Source organism: Gossypium hirsutum, chromosome D04 (genome assembly GCF_007990345.1).
Source record: "Gossypium hirsutum isolate 1008001.06 chromosome D04, Gossypium_hirsutum_v2.1, whole genome shotgun sequence".
NCBI classification, from domain to species: domain Eukaryota; kingdom Viridiplantae; phylum Streptophyta; class Magnoliopsida; order Malvales; family Malvaceae; genus Gossypium; species Gossypium hirsutum.
The window spans coordinates 36,598,145-36,612,909 of NC_053440.1; positions in this window are offsets into that span (position 1 = coordinate 36,598,145).

The window sequence follows — 14,765 nt, forward strand, 5'->3', positions numbered from 1 at the left end:
AAGGTTTTACCTTCTCCTAGGTATCAATTTTAGTAATGAATTGGAAAATCTTCAGTGGTGGAAAGCTAAAGTAGTGGAAATAGGTAATTAAGGTTGAACCACTATAGATTGAATTGTCCAAGATTTTCTTCCCTTCTTATCTTTTAGAGAAGTTTGCAAAAAAAAAAAAAATTAAAATACCAATTCACCCCTTCTTGGTATTTTCGGGCCCAACAATTATTATACCAATTTGTTAATTGTCACGTCACTCTCTAGTTAGTGTAATTAAAGAAAATGGACAAAAAAAAACAATTTTGGTTAATTGAGTGATCAATTTAAAAAAAAATCGACTGAAAAAGAAATAAACCCATAATTAGGTGACCAATTTTAAAAAGTAATAATTGAATGATAAAAAAAACTCATAGCTAAATAACTTTGGTGTAATTTACCCTATTTTATATCAAAAAGAAAATATTGATTGAGGAGGTTAATGTGGGTTGGCTTAGCTGGATGGATTGATTTGGTCGTGTAATTTTGCTTTGCCTGATACGCGGCATTTAGGGGTGGGAGAAAGATGGGTGATGCGGCCGGATGCATGATATGCGGCATGGTTCACCACCTAATCATTGAGGGCTCCTTTAGGTTTATTATAGAAAAAAAAGCAGTAGCATTTAAATTTTTTTGTGTTAATATAAAAAGGAGATCGAATAAGTTTGAGATATTAAAAAATATATTTTTTAAAATAATAACAATAAAATAATTTCGTGGTTTGCGAACTTTTAAAAGTTTCTTTTTTTTTCCTTTTCCTTTTCTTTTATTAAATTAGGAAATAACTTTTGATCTTAAAAATGTGTCAATGTCTCAATATACCAAAAGTTAATATTGTTAAAGGAGACTGATTGAGTCTTAATTTGATTGACATCGATATTGTTATCGGTGTAGGAGGACGTGAGTTTGAGTGTACTGAAGCGCATCATCGTCCTATATAAGGGTTGGGAAAGTGCTATGAGTAGTAGTTCTAGGCATTGTATTAAAAAAATTCGAGGAGAGCCAAAAGGTAGTTCACTTTCCATTCCCCAAACTGTTAAAAAGAAAAAATCATTCTTTTGACCTTTCTTTTTTTTTCATTGGATCTTTATGAGAGGGTTGTAGTTTAAATCTGTGCCAAGGTTTCAGACAAAAATGAAATAGGATCTTTATCTGAATATCGTCTGTTAACCAGTTTTTTGGAAATTCTGTTTCGGATAATTGAACACCATTATAAGTGCATTTAACATGCATTTCGCGATTCCAATCCATTAAATCCTCAAACCACTCAGGAAATTGAAATAATAACATACGGACAATGTTTTTAACTATTATCAGTTAAGGTAATATAATAATTTTTCTAAGAATTGATTAGGTTATTAACACGGATCCCCTTATTACTTGAGCAAGTAAAAGACTATCCCAAGCTTATGCTATTTCTATCCTCATTTTCTCTTCTCTTTTGTATTTGTCTTTTAGCCTTGTCTTTTTTCTCGATCTTTTTTTTTCTGTATAATCAGAAATTTTTTATTCTCTCAACATTCACATGTTTTTTGTTTTCAATATGATCTTTACTCTTAAAAAGTACATAATTTTTAAAAAAAAAATAAAAATCAATTTTTTTCATATCTTAAATAAAAAATATTTAAAAAATATAATTTCTTTAAAATAAAAAAGATATAATTTTAAAAAAATTATGAAAAAAAATAAAAACTCTTTAAAACAAAAAATAAAAAATGATTTTAAAATATAAATAAAAATTCTAAAATTCAATGTTATTTAAATCGAACTGGCCAATTTGACAGGGAACCGATTGAGGTATTGGTCCAGTGAGAGGTAAAAATTTGATTGACTCGTGAATTGGTATGGACTAGTTGAACCGAGCTAAAAAAATAGATTAAACTGATAGCTGAGCCGATTTTGAACCAGTTTGACCAATTGATTCTCAAAACAATCGGTCTGATCGCTTTAAGCAAATAAATTATTGAAAATTGAAAATAAAAATTTAAAAATTATAAAAATCGATTCAATTTCCAGTTCAACTGATTTTTAGTCTGGTTCAACCAGTCCATATCGATTCGAGAGTCAGCCGGTTTTTAAAATTTTAAAACTTTTTTAGCACTCAACATTTACAAATTTTAGTCAATTTGGTTCATACCCTTTAAAAGTAACCATTTTTAAAAAAAAATATTAAAAGTTATTCTTTTCTTATTTTAAACAAAAAAAAGTTTAAAAAATATAATTTTTTAAAAAAAGATAAAAGCTCTTTAAAATTCAAAAATAAAATCAAAATCAAAATTGAAATGATTTTTTTAAATATTTTAAAATATAAAAATTTCAAAGTCCGAGGTTATCTAAATCGGACTAGACCTATTGGATTAAAAATCAATTGGGGTATCAGTCTTGTGAGAGGTAAAAAACTGAATGACCCGCGAATCGATACAAATGATTGAATCAGGCTAAGAAAAACCTAGTTGAGTTGATTTTTATATTTCATATATCTATTTTTATTTTTAATAATTTATTTGCTTTGAATCAATCAAATCGATCGTTCTAAGAATCAATTGGTCAGACTAGTTCAAAATCGGTTCAACTACTGGTTCAATCGATTTTTAGTTTCATTTAACCGGTCTATTCTGGTTGTTGGTTCACAATCAACCAGCTTTTACCTCTCGCCATACCAAAGCCCCTGCTAATTCTTGGTCTAGTTTAGATAACATTAAATTTTGGATGTTTTATGTATTTAAAATATTTTTTATTTTCTGAATTTTGAAGTGTTTTTATCCTATTCATATATATTTTTTAATTTTTATGTTTTTATTTAAAATATAAAAAAAATTCTATATACTTTTAAAGGGTAAGGACGTTGAAAAAATATTGTAAATGTTAGGTCTAAAAAATTTATTTTATCTTTGACACCACCAACTTTAACGGCAAAATTAGATGGAGGAGTCAAAATTTTTAAATAAAAAAGTACAAGGGCTCAATACTTAAAATTAAAAATAGGGGTTAAATTTTAATTTAAAAAAAGTATAGAAACCTTAGGCATATTTAAACCATAATAATACTGAGGTCTCATGTAGCATTATTGTTCAAATTGTCTTTTGAAAACAAAACAATTTAAAAAAAAAATCTCATTATAGGTTTTGATCATATCTGCTCTTTTTGACACAATGCCTAGAACTACACATAATCCCTCCCCAACCCATAAATAGGAGGATAATGCGCTTCAACACACTCGAAACCACGTCCTCCTATATTGACAAAAATGCCCATACCAATTAAGTTAAGACTCAATCGACACAAATTTAATTTTTTAATTCATAAATAAGGCTAAACGATTTGTTTTTCGTTTCAACCTGACTTTTTAAGCCAAATAGAAAGTTAAAAATATTTCTCGCAACAACACTTCGACTAGGATTACTCAACAACTTTTCTTTTCCCGTGATTATCAACTGTTTGATCCGTTTCTTGATTTATATATAATAATTCAATTCAATTAATCAATTCAAATGCCTTAAAATATTTAAATTCATGTATTTGACCCTTATCAACATTTTACAATTTTAAATACCCTAGATTTGACAGGGAAATTTTGGGGATAAAAAGTATATTTATGGGAAGGGGACATTTCAGATGGTTTTCTATATGCTTAATGTTTAGATTTTTTTCTACCTTCAATATTCTCTCCTTCTTTTTTAAGATGGGAAGTGTTGCGTGTAAATAACTAATGCAATTGTGCAAGTGTACACGTCATTCAAGTAATAAAGTGATAAGTAAGTATCGTCTCCACATGAATCGAAAATTGGTAAGACATTGATTAAGTTATTATAATCCAATTAACTATACTAAATAGTAGGAAATACTCTTAAATTGAATAAAAAGTTGGTATAATGAATTAATGTAATTTAATGCTAAAAACATATAATTTATATGACAAATAAAATGTAGTGGCAAATTATAGAGAAAAGCAAGAGTAATTTTGTTGTTGAATGAATAGGACTGAAATTATTCAGATGAAATGCTCATATCAAAATAATGTCATAGCAAAATATTGTCTAATCAATTGCTCAGAGAGTTACTATTGTAACCTGCCTCTTTTGATAGCTAGATTTAAGCTAAAAATCTAAGTTATTGTATGTCTACAAAACTCTGGATTAATAACTGCAATGAATGTTCTTCTCTGCACAACTCGCAACATCTATGTCTAAAGTGCTACGAATATTCTATTGAATATTCGCTTGCATCAAACGATTCTAGATCCAATATATTTAACCTTTTTAGAATTAAAAATACATCTATGAACATAGCATACAATCAACTGTCTAGAGCTTGCATGCATGTAATTAAAATGGGCATAAATCGAATGAAACAATGATATAGACAATCTCAAATCATGAGCATCAAAGATGATACGCATCCACCCAAATAACTCCAACCCAGAAAAGATTTAGTTCATGGGTGGAAAAGTGAACACCAAATTTAAATCATTCATCAACATTTAAAGAAGTTTGAATCATAGAAATCAGGAAAACCAAAGGTAGAATTGTAGGATTTCTCGCCACACTTCAGCTTCTCTTTTACTTCCGGTCGTACGTGAATCCAAGATAGATTTCTCTTCCCCTGCTTCATGTCTGTATTCTGCTCTCTGTAGTTGCTATCCTTTCTTTCTCTGAAATTCTCTAATGGAGTTTTTCTCTGTATAGAGAGAGGATTGATGTCACCAGTCTCTTTCTCACACAAATTCTCCTCTCTCTTTTTCTTCTTCTCTTCTTCTTTTATTGGGTAGATCTGTTCCACCTCAGCACACCCTTTTCAATCCTCTTTTCAGGTTGGATTTTCTAGTACATGCACTGTTGGCTGAGAATGGCATGGATAAAGTTTTGAGTCATCTTCTTGGAATTACCATGGAAAATCTGTTGGTTATCAATTTCACCATTTGCCACAGTAATACTTCACTTATTTTTATTTTCCCTCTTCATCTTCTTACTTTCCCTACACTTGTATTCACACAAAACCACACATTTCCTTCCCAAGTGATAAAAGTAACAAATAATTACCATTATATCACAATTCAAGCTTTGTTATGCAATGTTCTAAAAATATCCTAAAAATGCAAATGTATTCACTTAATTACAACCAATTAATTCTATTTAGAGGCCTTAAATATAACTCTTTTCAAGAATTATCACACCTTAAACCTGAATTATTGCTTGTCCTCAAGCAAATGATGTTTGAATATGCATGAATGCATGGAATTGCCAAAACAATCAGTCCTTGTAAACAGAAAAATATAGGATTTTTCCTATGTAATTTATCACCTTTTTACTTAAATCCGTTGTTAAAACTAAGTAATTGTTTAATAAATTAATGAAATATGTGAAAATATGAAATTAGGACATAGAAATTATTAAAATATGATTTTATGCTTTATTATATAGTTTTCATGCAATAAATGACTTATTTTATATTAATTTGAATATATTATATTTTTTAAGACATAAAGTGGGCCATGCATGATTAAATTAAATAAAAAAAAATAAAAAATTATATTTAATAATTTATTTTAAAATATTTCATTAATAATTTGGGTTTTAATTAATTAATTAAAATAGATAAATTTAATTCTTTGGTCTTCTAACTTGTTGATTTATTTTGGACAGGTCTGATATTTTTGTTGGATTACAAAACCGTCCAAATTGGAGACCAAGTCAACCCAAAATTCGACTGCACATTGCTATCCATAAACTACTCATTGGTTTAATTGCACAAGGTCCTTGAAGAGTTGAAGAAATTAGAGATTTACTTGAGGATTTGCACTTGACCGAGTCTCAGTCCTGAGTTGTTGTGGCACTCAAATTGACCAAAAATCAATGAAAAATCAGCTCAACTTACTAAAATTATAGCCGGCCACCATGGAAGATGCTTCAAAAGATGGAAACTCCTATTTTTAGCAAACTATTTCTCTCTCTCCTCACCTATAAATAAGACCCTCTCATTCCTTCATTAATCATCCATCAAGCATCATTCTCTCTTTTTCTCTTAGCCTTTTCCATTCCCACACCTAGCATTATCTCTTCATGGAGATTTTAGCAATTAAGCCTCTTAAAGAACCCTTGGTCGGCCACTTTGGAGAACCATCAGCAAAGGAGCAAAGCAAAGGAACGAAGGAGTCTCGTCAGTCAGAGTCTTGGGTGACAGCCACTCTGAATTGGGTTTAATCTTTCTTTTCTTTAACTTAATCTAAAGATGTTTGCTATGTGTTCTTTGTCCTTGTTTACAACAATGTTAGCTTAATTTCATTTAAGCTACAATGACTACTTTGATTAAATAATATTTATTTGATTCATGCTTATAATGTTTGTGCCTCAATCGATCATGTTTTCAATTAAAATCAAGTCTGTATTTCGTTCATACAAGATTAAAATGCACCTGAATTAGCTGAGCAATCCTAACTAGACGACGGCTAATGGACGCATAATTGAAATGTGCATGCTCCATTTAGATCCTAACACGATTAAATTGTAGGTTGCATAACAACTCTAACCAAGCTCTGTTATCTGCATAGTTTTTAGATTTGTGTGATTAAATTGTTTCAAACCTAACACATCCCTGTTACCTCATACGAATGCTAAGAAACCCTTAGGAAATAAGGATCAGTAAAATGCGTATTTACTAAATAAATGATTCCGAAAGGACCTAATATGGTTTCCAAACTCATGAAAGATCAAGTTGCCATGGAATGTTTTTCCGAATGTTGCTAAGCATGTTGATAATAAATTGAGTTTAATTAAAGTAATTGTCCTAGTTTATTTATGTTATAATTGTTGCAAATTGTGTTTAATTTTACTAAAATCTATTTTAATTATATAGTTTGCATATTTAGGATAATTGGCATTAGGGATAATTGCATTTAGTTTAATATATTTTAATCACCACTTCTCAACTATATTGTGTTTTTATTTACCAAATTGTTAATATAGTTTTACAAATTAAGTGACTTAGCACAAATACAATCCCTGTGGAGACGATAACTCGATACTTACTTATTACTTGATAACGACTGTGTACACTTGCACAAACCTACGCGTTACAGTCACCAAATGTACTGCCAAATCGTAATAAGCATACTGTATACCTCTATTCTCAGCAATCTTCTACTAAAACAAAGAAAAAATGCTTACAATTGTTGTAAACCTATTTAGGAAATGCAGTGTAGAAAATGGTTCCTAAAGGTAAAATATTCTAAATATTTCAGCAATTAAATCTATAGAAGATCTCTTTAAATATACTTAGGTTATCCCTCTCCTAAACTTAATTTTTTAAGGCACTTATTCAATTTTCAACACAACATTTCCTAGGGAATTCATATTGGCATATGATTATATACTCGACAACCTCAATGGAGCATACACTAGACTGCCACGTATTATACCATGTCACAATTTCAATATAAATCACTCATGAAACAAAAGCTTTTAACTAAAAAGATGGATGGAGCAAACAACTACCTTCTTAGCAATTTAGCCTCAAGATTTAGTGGGGTGTCCCTAGAATATGTACATATATATTTTTTAGACAAACACTCATACTTGAACTCATTTTTCTGGTCAACAATATAATGGAGAAAACAAAATATTACTGACTTACTCAACAGGTTCAAACATTGGAGTATTCATATTATTTTACCATGACAAAATTTTACCCTATTACTATACTGAAATTAAGTCAAGAAGTTCTAAATTTATTCAAAGAATGGTACTATAACCTAATTGCATTTATATTTCAATTATTCTACTTTTAGAAAGTCATTTTCAATAACTATCCTATGCTAAATATGCCTAAATAATTGTCACCTTATTTTCTAAGTTTACAAAGAAGAATTATTATCCTCATTGAACATCATTGATAACCATATACTTACATAATCCGACAATTAAATGACAATTGAACGTTATGGAAAAAGAATTGTATGCACAACACACCCCCAAACTTAAGGGATGCATTGTCCTCAATGCATGAAATGACAAAGTAAAATTAATAAAAGCTACATGAATGCAGGAAATAGATAAAAACTAAAATGAAGGATCATGAAAATATAAAAATCAAAGCTTGGAGGGGAAATAAATTACTTCACTTGGGTTGGGTGGATTTCTTTGCAGCTCTCTTGTAACGTTGCGGCACGTCTTAGTTATCACTGTCAGCTTGAACGGTTTTACCAGCAACCTTCTTAAATCTTTTTCTCTTAAGCTAGTTGATGGGCACCTCTTCCTCATCATCATCGGAACTGGACTTTGAGATTTCATCAATTAGTTTATGAACCGCACGTTCTTGGGCAGTCATAGAGGCCATGGATTGTGGTGCAGGTGCAGCCCTTCCATCATCATCAGATTCAATGTGGACAGATTCTATCCTAGCTTCATCTTGCTTTGGGTCTTGGTTGTGTGTGAGGGTAGTAGTAGGTTCTTCATCTTTTGCTTTAGGATTCAATAGTAGTTTCTTAGGAAAAACAGGAAATTGTGACATTGGGCGCGAGAAAATTTTTTGTTGGGATTTGCGACTAGAAATATCACATTGGTAGACATATCCTCAAAAGATGGCTATTTCCTCTTGAGCTTTGCCAAAGTTAGTGACAAACATTTTCTGATGTTTTTTCAACACACAAAACTGTAGTATCAAACCTTCTACAACTTCAATCATTCACTGCTTAAACTTAGTGTGAGAAGTCGAGAGGGCAGTAGAAGCAGTCTTAAGGGGAGAAGAAATTGTGATGTGTGCAATAAGATTGGCCTCAATCATATGATGACAAGGCAAAACAATTAACATTTAGTGGGAAAAGGAAATGAAATTAGCGCAAATTGGGAGGACTAAAATAATTTGGGCTAATGGCTCCAACCTGTACTTATTCTGGCCCAAAGAAAAACTTGTAACAAGAAGGAAAAATTAAATGAGTTTAGTGAATAAAAAATAAAAATTAAATTAAATGAAGAAAATTTTAAATGCAGTAGAGAAATTTTAATTATTCCGAAGAGAAATGAAATTTTTGTCACGCATTATAAGAGCTCCAAAATAGTGTTTCAGGCATTACCATTACCTTTGAAAGTGGATCCTATTTTTCCATATTTAACGTCGATAACTTCATGAGGATATATACGCTTGACTTTGAATGGTCTAAGCCATCTCGACTTTAAGTTGCCAGGAAATAGTTTAAGTCTGGAATTGAAAAGCAAGACTTGTTGTCCAGGTACAAATTGCCATGGTAAAATTTTCATGTCATGCAAATGTTTTGTCTTTTCTTTGTACAATATCGCATTGTCATAAGCTTAACCTCAAAATTCATCCATCTCATTAAGCTCTAGTAGGCGATGAGTTGTAGCAACACCCCAGTCCATGTTTAGTTTCTTGATTGTCCAAAATGCTTTGTGTTCTAGCTCAACTAGCAAATGACATGGCTTACCATAGACAAGCTTGAAAGGTGACATTCCTAACGGTGTCTTGAAAGCTGTATGATAAGCCAACAAGGCTTCATCTAACCTTACTGACCAATCCTTGCAGTTGGGATTGAAAAATTTCTCCAGAATCTGCTTGGTTTCTCTGTTGGAAATTTTAACTTGTCCATTTGTTAGAGGGTGATATGCTGTGGTAATTTTATGTTTAAACCCATATTTGTTCAGAGCATTAGCAACTAATCTACAGTTAAAATGTGATCCTTCATCACTAATTAAAGTATGAGGGGTACCAAACCTGGTAAAAATATTTGTATGCTGGAATCTCAGAACTGTTTTGGCATCATTTGTAGGTAAAGCCACAGTTTCAACCAATTTGGAGACATAATCTACAGTGATAATAATATGAATTTTTCTCCAGGATGGTGGAAATGGACCCATGAAATCAATTCCCTAAACATCAAATAATTCCACCTCTAAAATATTTTGCAGTGGCATCTCTTGTCTTCTTGATAAGTTACCAGTTCTTTGACAGTGATCATAGTTTTTTACAGAACTTATTAGTATCTTTAAAAATGGTAGGCCAATCAAAACAGATTGGAAAACCTTTGTAGCAGTTCTCATGTTTCCAAAATGTCCACCATAAGATGCAGAATGACATTGATGTATGATACTTTGAAATTCATCATCTGGAATACATCTTCAAATTACTTGATCTGCACATTGGTTGAATAGAAATGGCTCATCCCAATAATATTACTTGACATCATGAAGGAATTTCCTTTGTCCTTGATGATTGAATGTATATGGTAGCAACCCACTAGCTAGAAAGTTAACAATATCACATACCATGGCAATGTCATAGCCAAAAATACCATAGCTAGAAAGTTAACAATATCAGCATACCATGGCAATCCAGTCGTTACATGTAACACCCCTTACCCGAGACCGTCTCCGGAATCGAGTACGAGATGTCATCCAATTTAACTTACCGATTCGGAGCATAAAAATTTGCTTTTAAAATTAAATTCACTGTTCATAACAACACTGTCCACCTGCGCAACTGTCACTAATTTAATTATAACTTGAGTTACGAAACTCAAAATTTAAATCCGTAAATTTTCCGTGAAACTAGACTCATATTCCTTCTTACCATAAAATTTTCAGAATTTTTGACTTAGCACATTAGTACAGTTTATTCATTAAAGTATCCCCTATTTCACAGCTCGACAGATCTGACCTCTTGGCGCTAAAAATCAAATATCTAATTGTACAGAATTCATATAAGGTTACCATTAATTTATTTTGAAAATAGACTCACTAATGAATCTAAAAATATAAATTATGACCTATAATTATTTCTGTACAATTTATAATGATTTTCTAAAGTTAGAACAGGGGACTTCAAAAACCATTCTGACCCTGTCTCACTAAAATTTAAATATCTCAAAATATAAAATTCCTTTGCCTACACCGTTTCTTTCATGTAAAAATAGACTTGATAAGATTTAATTCTATATATCATTCACCCTCTAATTCCATTTCTACTATTTATGGTGATTTTTCACATTCACGTCACTGCTGCTGTCAAAGAAACTGCTTCTTTGAATTAGTTCCATTTAAACTTACATAACTCCAAAACATATTCATTAATAACTACTTCAATAGCTAACATTAGCCATATCATTTGGACATGCTCAAAATGATTAAGACTCTATACATGCCATAGTTTAAACATTTTGAAAAGCACATAATACCGAGATGGTTATGATAGTGTGATACGAGCTTCGACGGTCCACTATTCGATCAAGTTCAAATCACTATAAAACAAAGGAAAGAAAGAGATGTGTAAGCTATAAATAGCTTAGTAAGTTACATGTAAACAATAATTACTCAATTAATAATTAAAACTTTTAACATATAACTAATCAAAACATTTCTTAGCAATTTCAATCACTTACACATACACAATCTTACCAATTCACTTGCATATACATTTTCACACTTAACATTTCATATTCACTTTAATTCATTATTAATCCCGTTGAACACTTGGAATATACACGGATACGTAGAGATTTAGCACATAAGTGCCACACTGATATGTAGCCGAAGCTACCACTGATATGTAGCCGAAGCTACCACTGGATGTAGCCAAAGCTACCACTGAAATGTAGCCGAAGCTACCACTGAAATGTAGCCGAAGCTACCACTGATCAATAACACTGGAAATGTCCACGGGTCTGCTCACACAAGCTGTCAGGTGTCTGCAACACATGCTAGATCACCCAGCACCCGGGACTCACTGTAACACTGTAACACTGGTCTCTAGTGACATGTCACTTGTATCCAATTCTATTCCTAAGTTCAACCGGGAATTTACACTTAACACTTTATTTTCAACACTTTATCACTTGAATAATTCATGAACAACTTTCCTTCCACATTCAATATTAATTCACATATCAAATATAATTCACAATTTATACAAATATAACTATTATTTACATATAACTTACCTCGGATGCAAAACGACTATTTTTGTAATTTAGTCGATAACTTTCTCTTTTCCCCGATCACTTGCACTATTTCTTCTTTCTTGATCTATATTAACACAATTTAATACATTTTATCAATATTCCATTCAAATACAATTCATACACAACATTTTGACACATTTACATTTTTCCCCATAACTTTTCAAAAATTCCACTTTTGTCCCTAAGCTCGTAAAAATAAAATTCTCTAAATTCTTAAATTTCAAACTTCACTAAATCATATTTCATGCTCATAACGGGCCTCAATTTCACAAAATCACAACTTTATGCACACTTTACCATCTTTCACAATTTAGCCATTTTTCAACATTTTTCATTGAAATTCATCTAGTAAAACTTGTAATTAACACTTCAAACATTCATTATCTAACATCACTAATCAATTTACAATTATATCATGAATGGGTCAATTTTTAAACTTTAATTTCATTTAAATTAAATGGTAGAAACATGAAATTCAAGCTTCAATAAGCATAAAAATACGAAAATAATTAAAAACGGGGCAAGAAATCACTTACAATTGAGCTTAGGAAAATCAAAACCCTTAACTATGGTAACCTGAAACTTTCGGCAGCAAGCTTCTGATTTTTTTGAAGAAGATGAACACTTATTTTCTCTTTATTTTGTCTTTTACCCAATTTGGACAAAAATGCCCTTGACCCATTACTTAGATATTTTTCTAGAAATACCCTTTTGTGTCCATAACACTAATTTATGGTCTAATTGCCACATAAACACTTCCAATTTCATGCAATAATTCAATTAAGTCATTTAATCACTAATTAGACACACTTTGCATTTTTCTCAATTTAGTCCTAAAAATTCAATTAAGCACTAAAGCATTAAAATTTCCTATCCATATTTTCACACAATATTTCAATCAATCAGTAACTAATAAAAATTTATAAAATTAAACTATTTCACTTTGGATTTGTGGTTACGAAACAACTATTCCGATTAGGCCCTATTTCGGGTTATCACATTACAAGTGATTAGCCACTTGATTTTTAATGTCTTTCCTATCTTTGATTTTCAAATCAAATTCACGCAGCAGCAATATCCATCTAATGAGTCTATGTTTGGCCCCTTTACCCGTCACCAAGTATTTGATGGCAGAACAGCCTGTATAAACTATGACTTTCGTGCCCACTAAATAAGCTCTAAAATTTCCAAAGACAAACACCACTGCTAACAATTCTTTCTCCGTGGTGGTGTAATTTAATTATGAATCTTTCAGCGTGTGACTGACATAATATATAGTATGAAACATCTTCGCTTTCCTTTGCCCTAACACTGCTCTGACAGTAAAGTCACTTGCATCACACATTAGTTTAAATGGTAGAGTCTAGTCTGGTGCAGTGACTATAAGTGCTATAATTAATCATTCCTTTAACTCTTCAAACGCCTTTGAGCATAAATCATCAAAATAAAATGGTCTGTTTTGCTCTAACAATTGACATAGAGGCTTTGATATCTTAGAAAAATCCTTAATGAAACGATAGTAAAATCCAGCATGCCCGAGGAAGCTTCTAATTCTTTTCACTGAAGTGGGTGGTGGTAACATTTCAATGACTTCTATTTTTTCTTTGTCGATGGCAATTTCTTGCTGTAAAATTGTGGTCGAAAACAATGCCTTTACAAACCATGAAGTGGCATTTTTCCTAATTCAACACTAGATTTGTTTCTTGACATTGGCAAAGTACTGACTTCAAATTCTTTAAGCAATCTTCAAAAGTGTTGCCAAACACCAAGAAATCATCCATGAATATTTCAAGGAATTTCTCCACCATGTCGAAAAATATTGCCTTCATGCAACATTGGAATGTTGTCTGGCATTACATAACCTAAATGACATTCTTCTGAAAATAAATGTTCCATAAGGACAGGTGAATGTAGTTTTTTCTTGATCAGTGAGAGATTTGACAATTTGGTTGTGCCTTGAGTAGCCATCTAAAAAATAGTAGAAGGCTTTCCCTGCTAGTCTGTCCAACATCTGATCTATAAAAGGCAAATGGAAATGGTCCTTCTTCGTTGCTTTGTTGAGATTTCAATAATCCATACAAACTCTCCAACTTATGACAGTATGTGTGGGAATGAGTTCGTTGTTATCATTGATGACTACTGTGACTCCTTCTTTCTTGGGTACACACTAAACATGGCTTACCCAAGAGTTATAAGAAATTGGGTATATAATCTCGGCATTCAACCATTTGATAATCTCTTTTTTAACTACTTCCTTTATGATAGGATTCAAACTCATTTGTTGTTCAATAGATTTGCCATGGCCATTTTTAAGTATTATTTTGTACATATAGATTGCTGGGCTAATTCCTTTGATATCCACAATTGGCCATTCTAAAGCTTTTTTGGATTTCTTTAAAACCTCAACTAATTGCATCGCCTAGTCTGTAGTAAGCTTGGTAAAAATAACTACAGGCAGTGTATCGTTTTCTCCCAAATAAGCATACTTGAAATGCACTGGTAATGGCTTCAAATTCAGCACCGATAGATCTTCTATTGATAAGAGAGGAGGGTTGAAAAAGAAACTTGATAAATCTAATGATTCAAAGCTCCTGCATCCATTTTCAAATTGCTGAGTTTCCATCAGTTCTTTAGTCTAATCTGTTTTATTTAATTTGACAGAGTCTGCATCAGAATTATTGTGCATATGTCTTGCAAATTCTTCCTAAATTACAATGTCAACAAATTCTACAACATGACATTCTTCATCTAGGTCTACACACTTTAAATCATC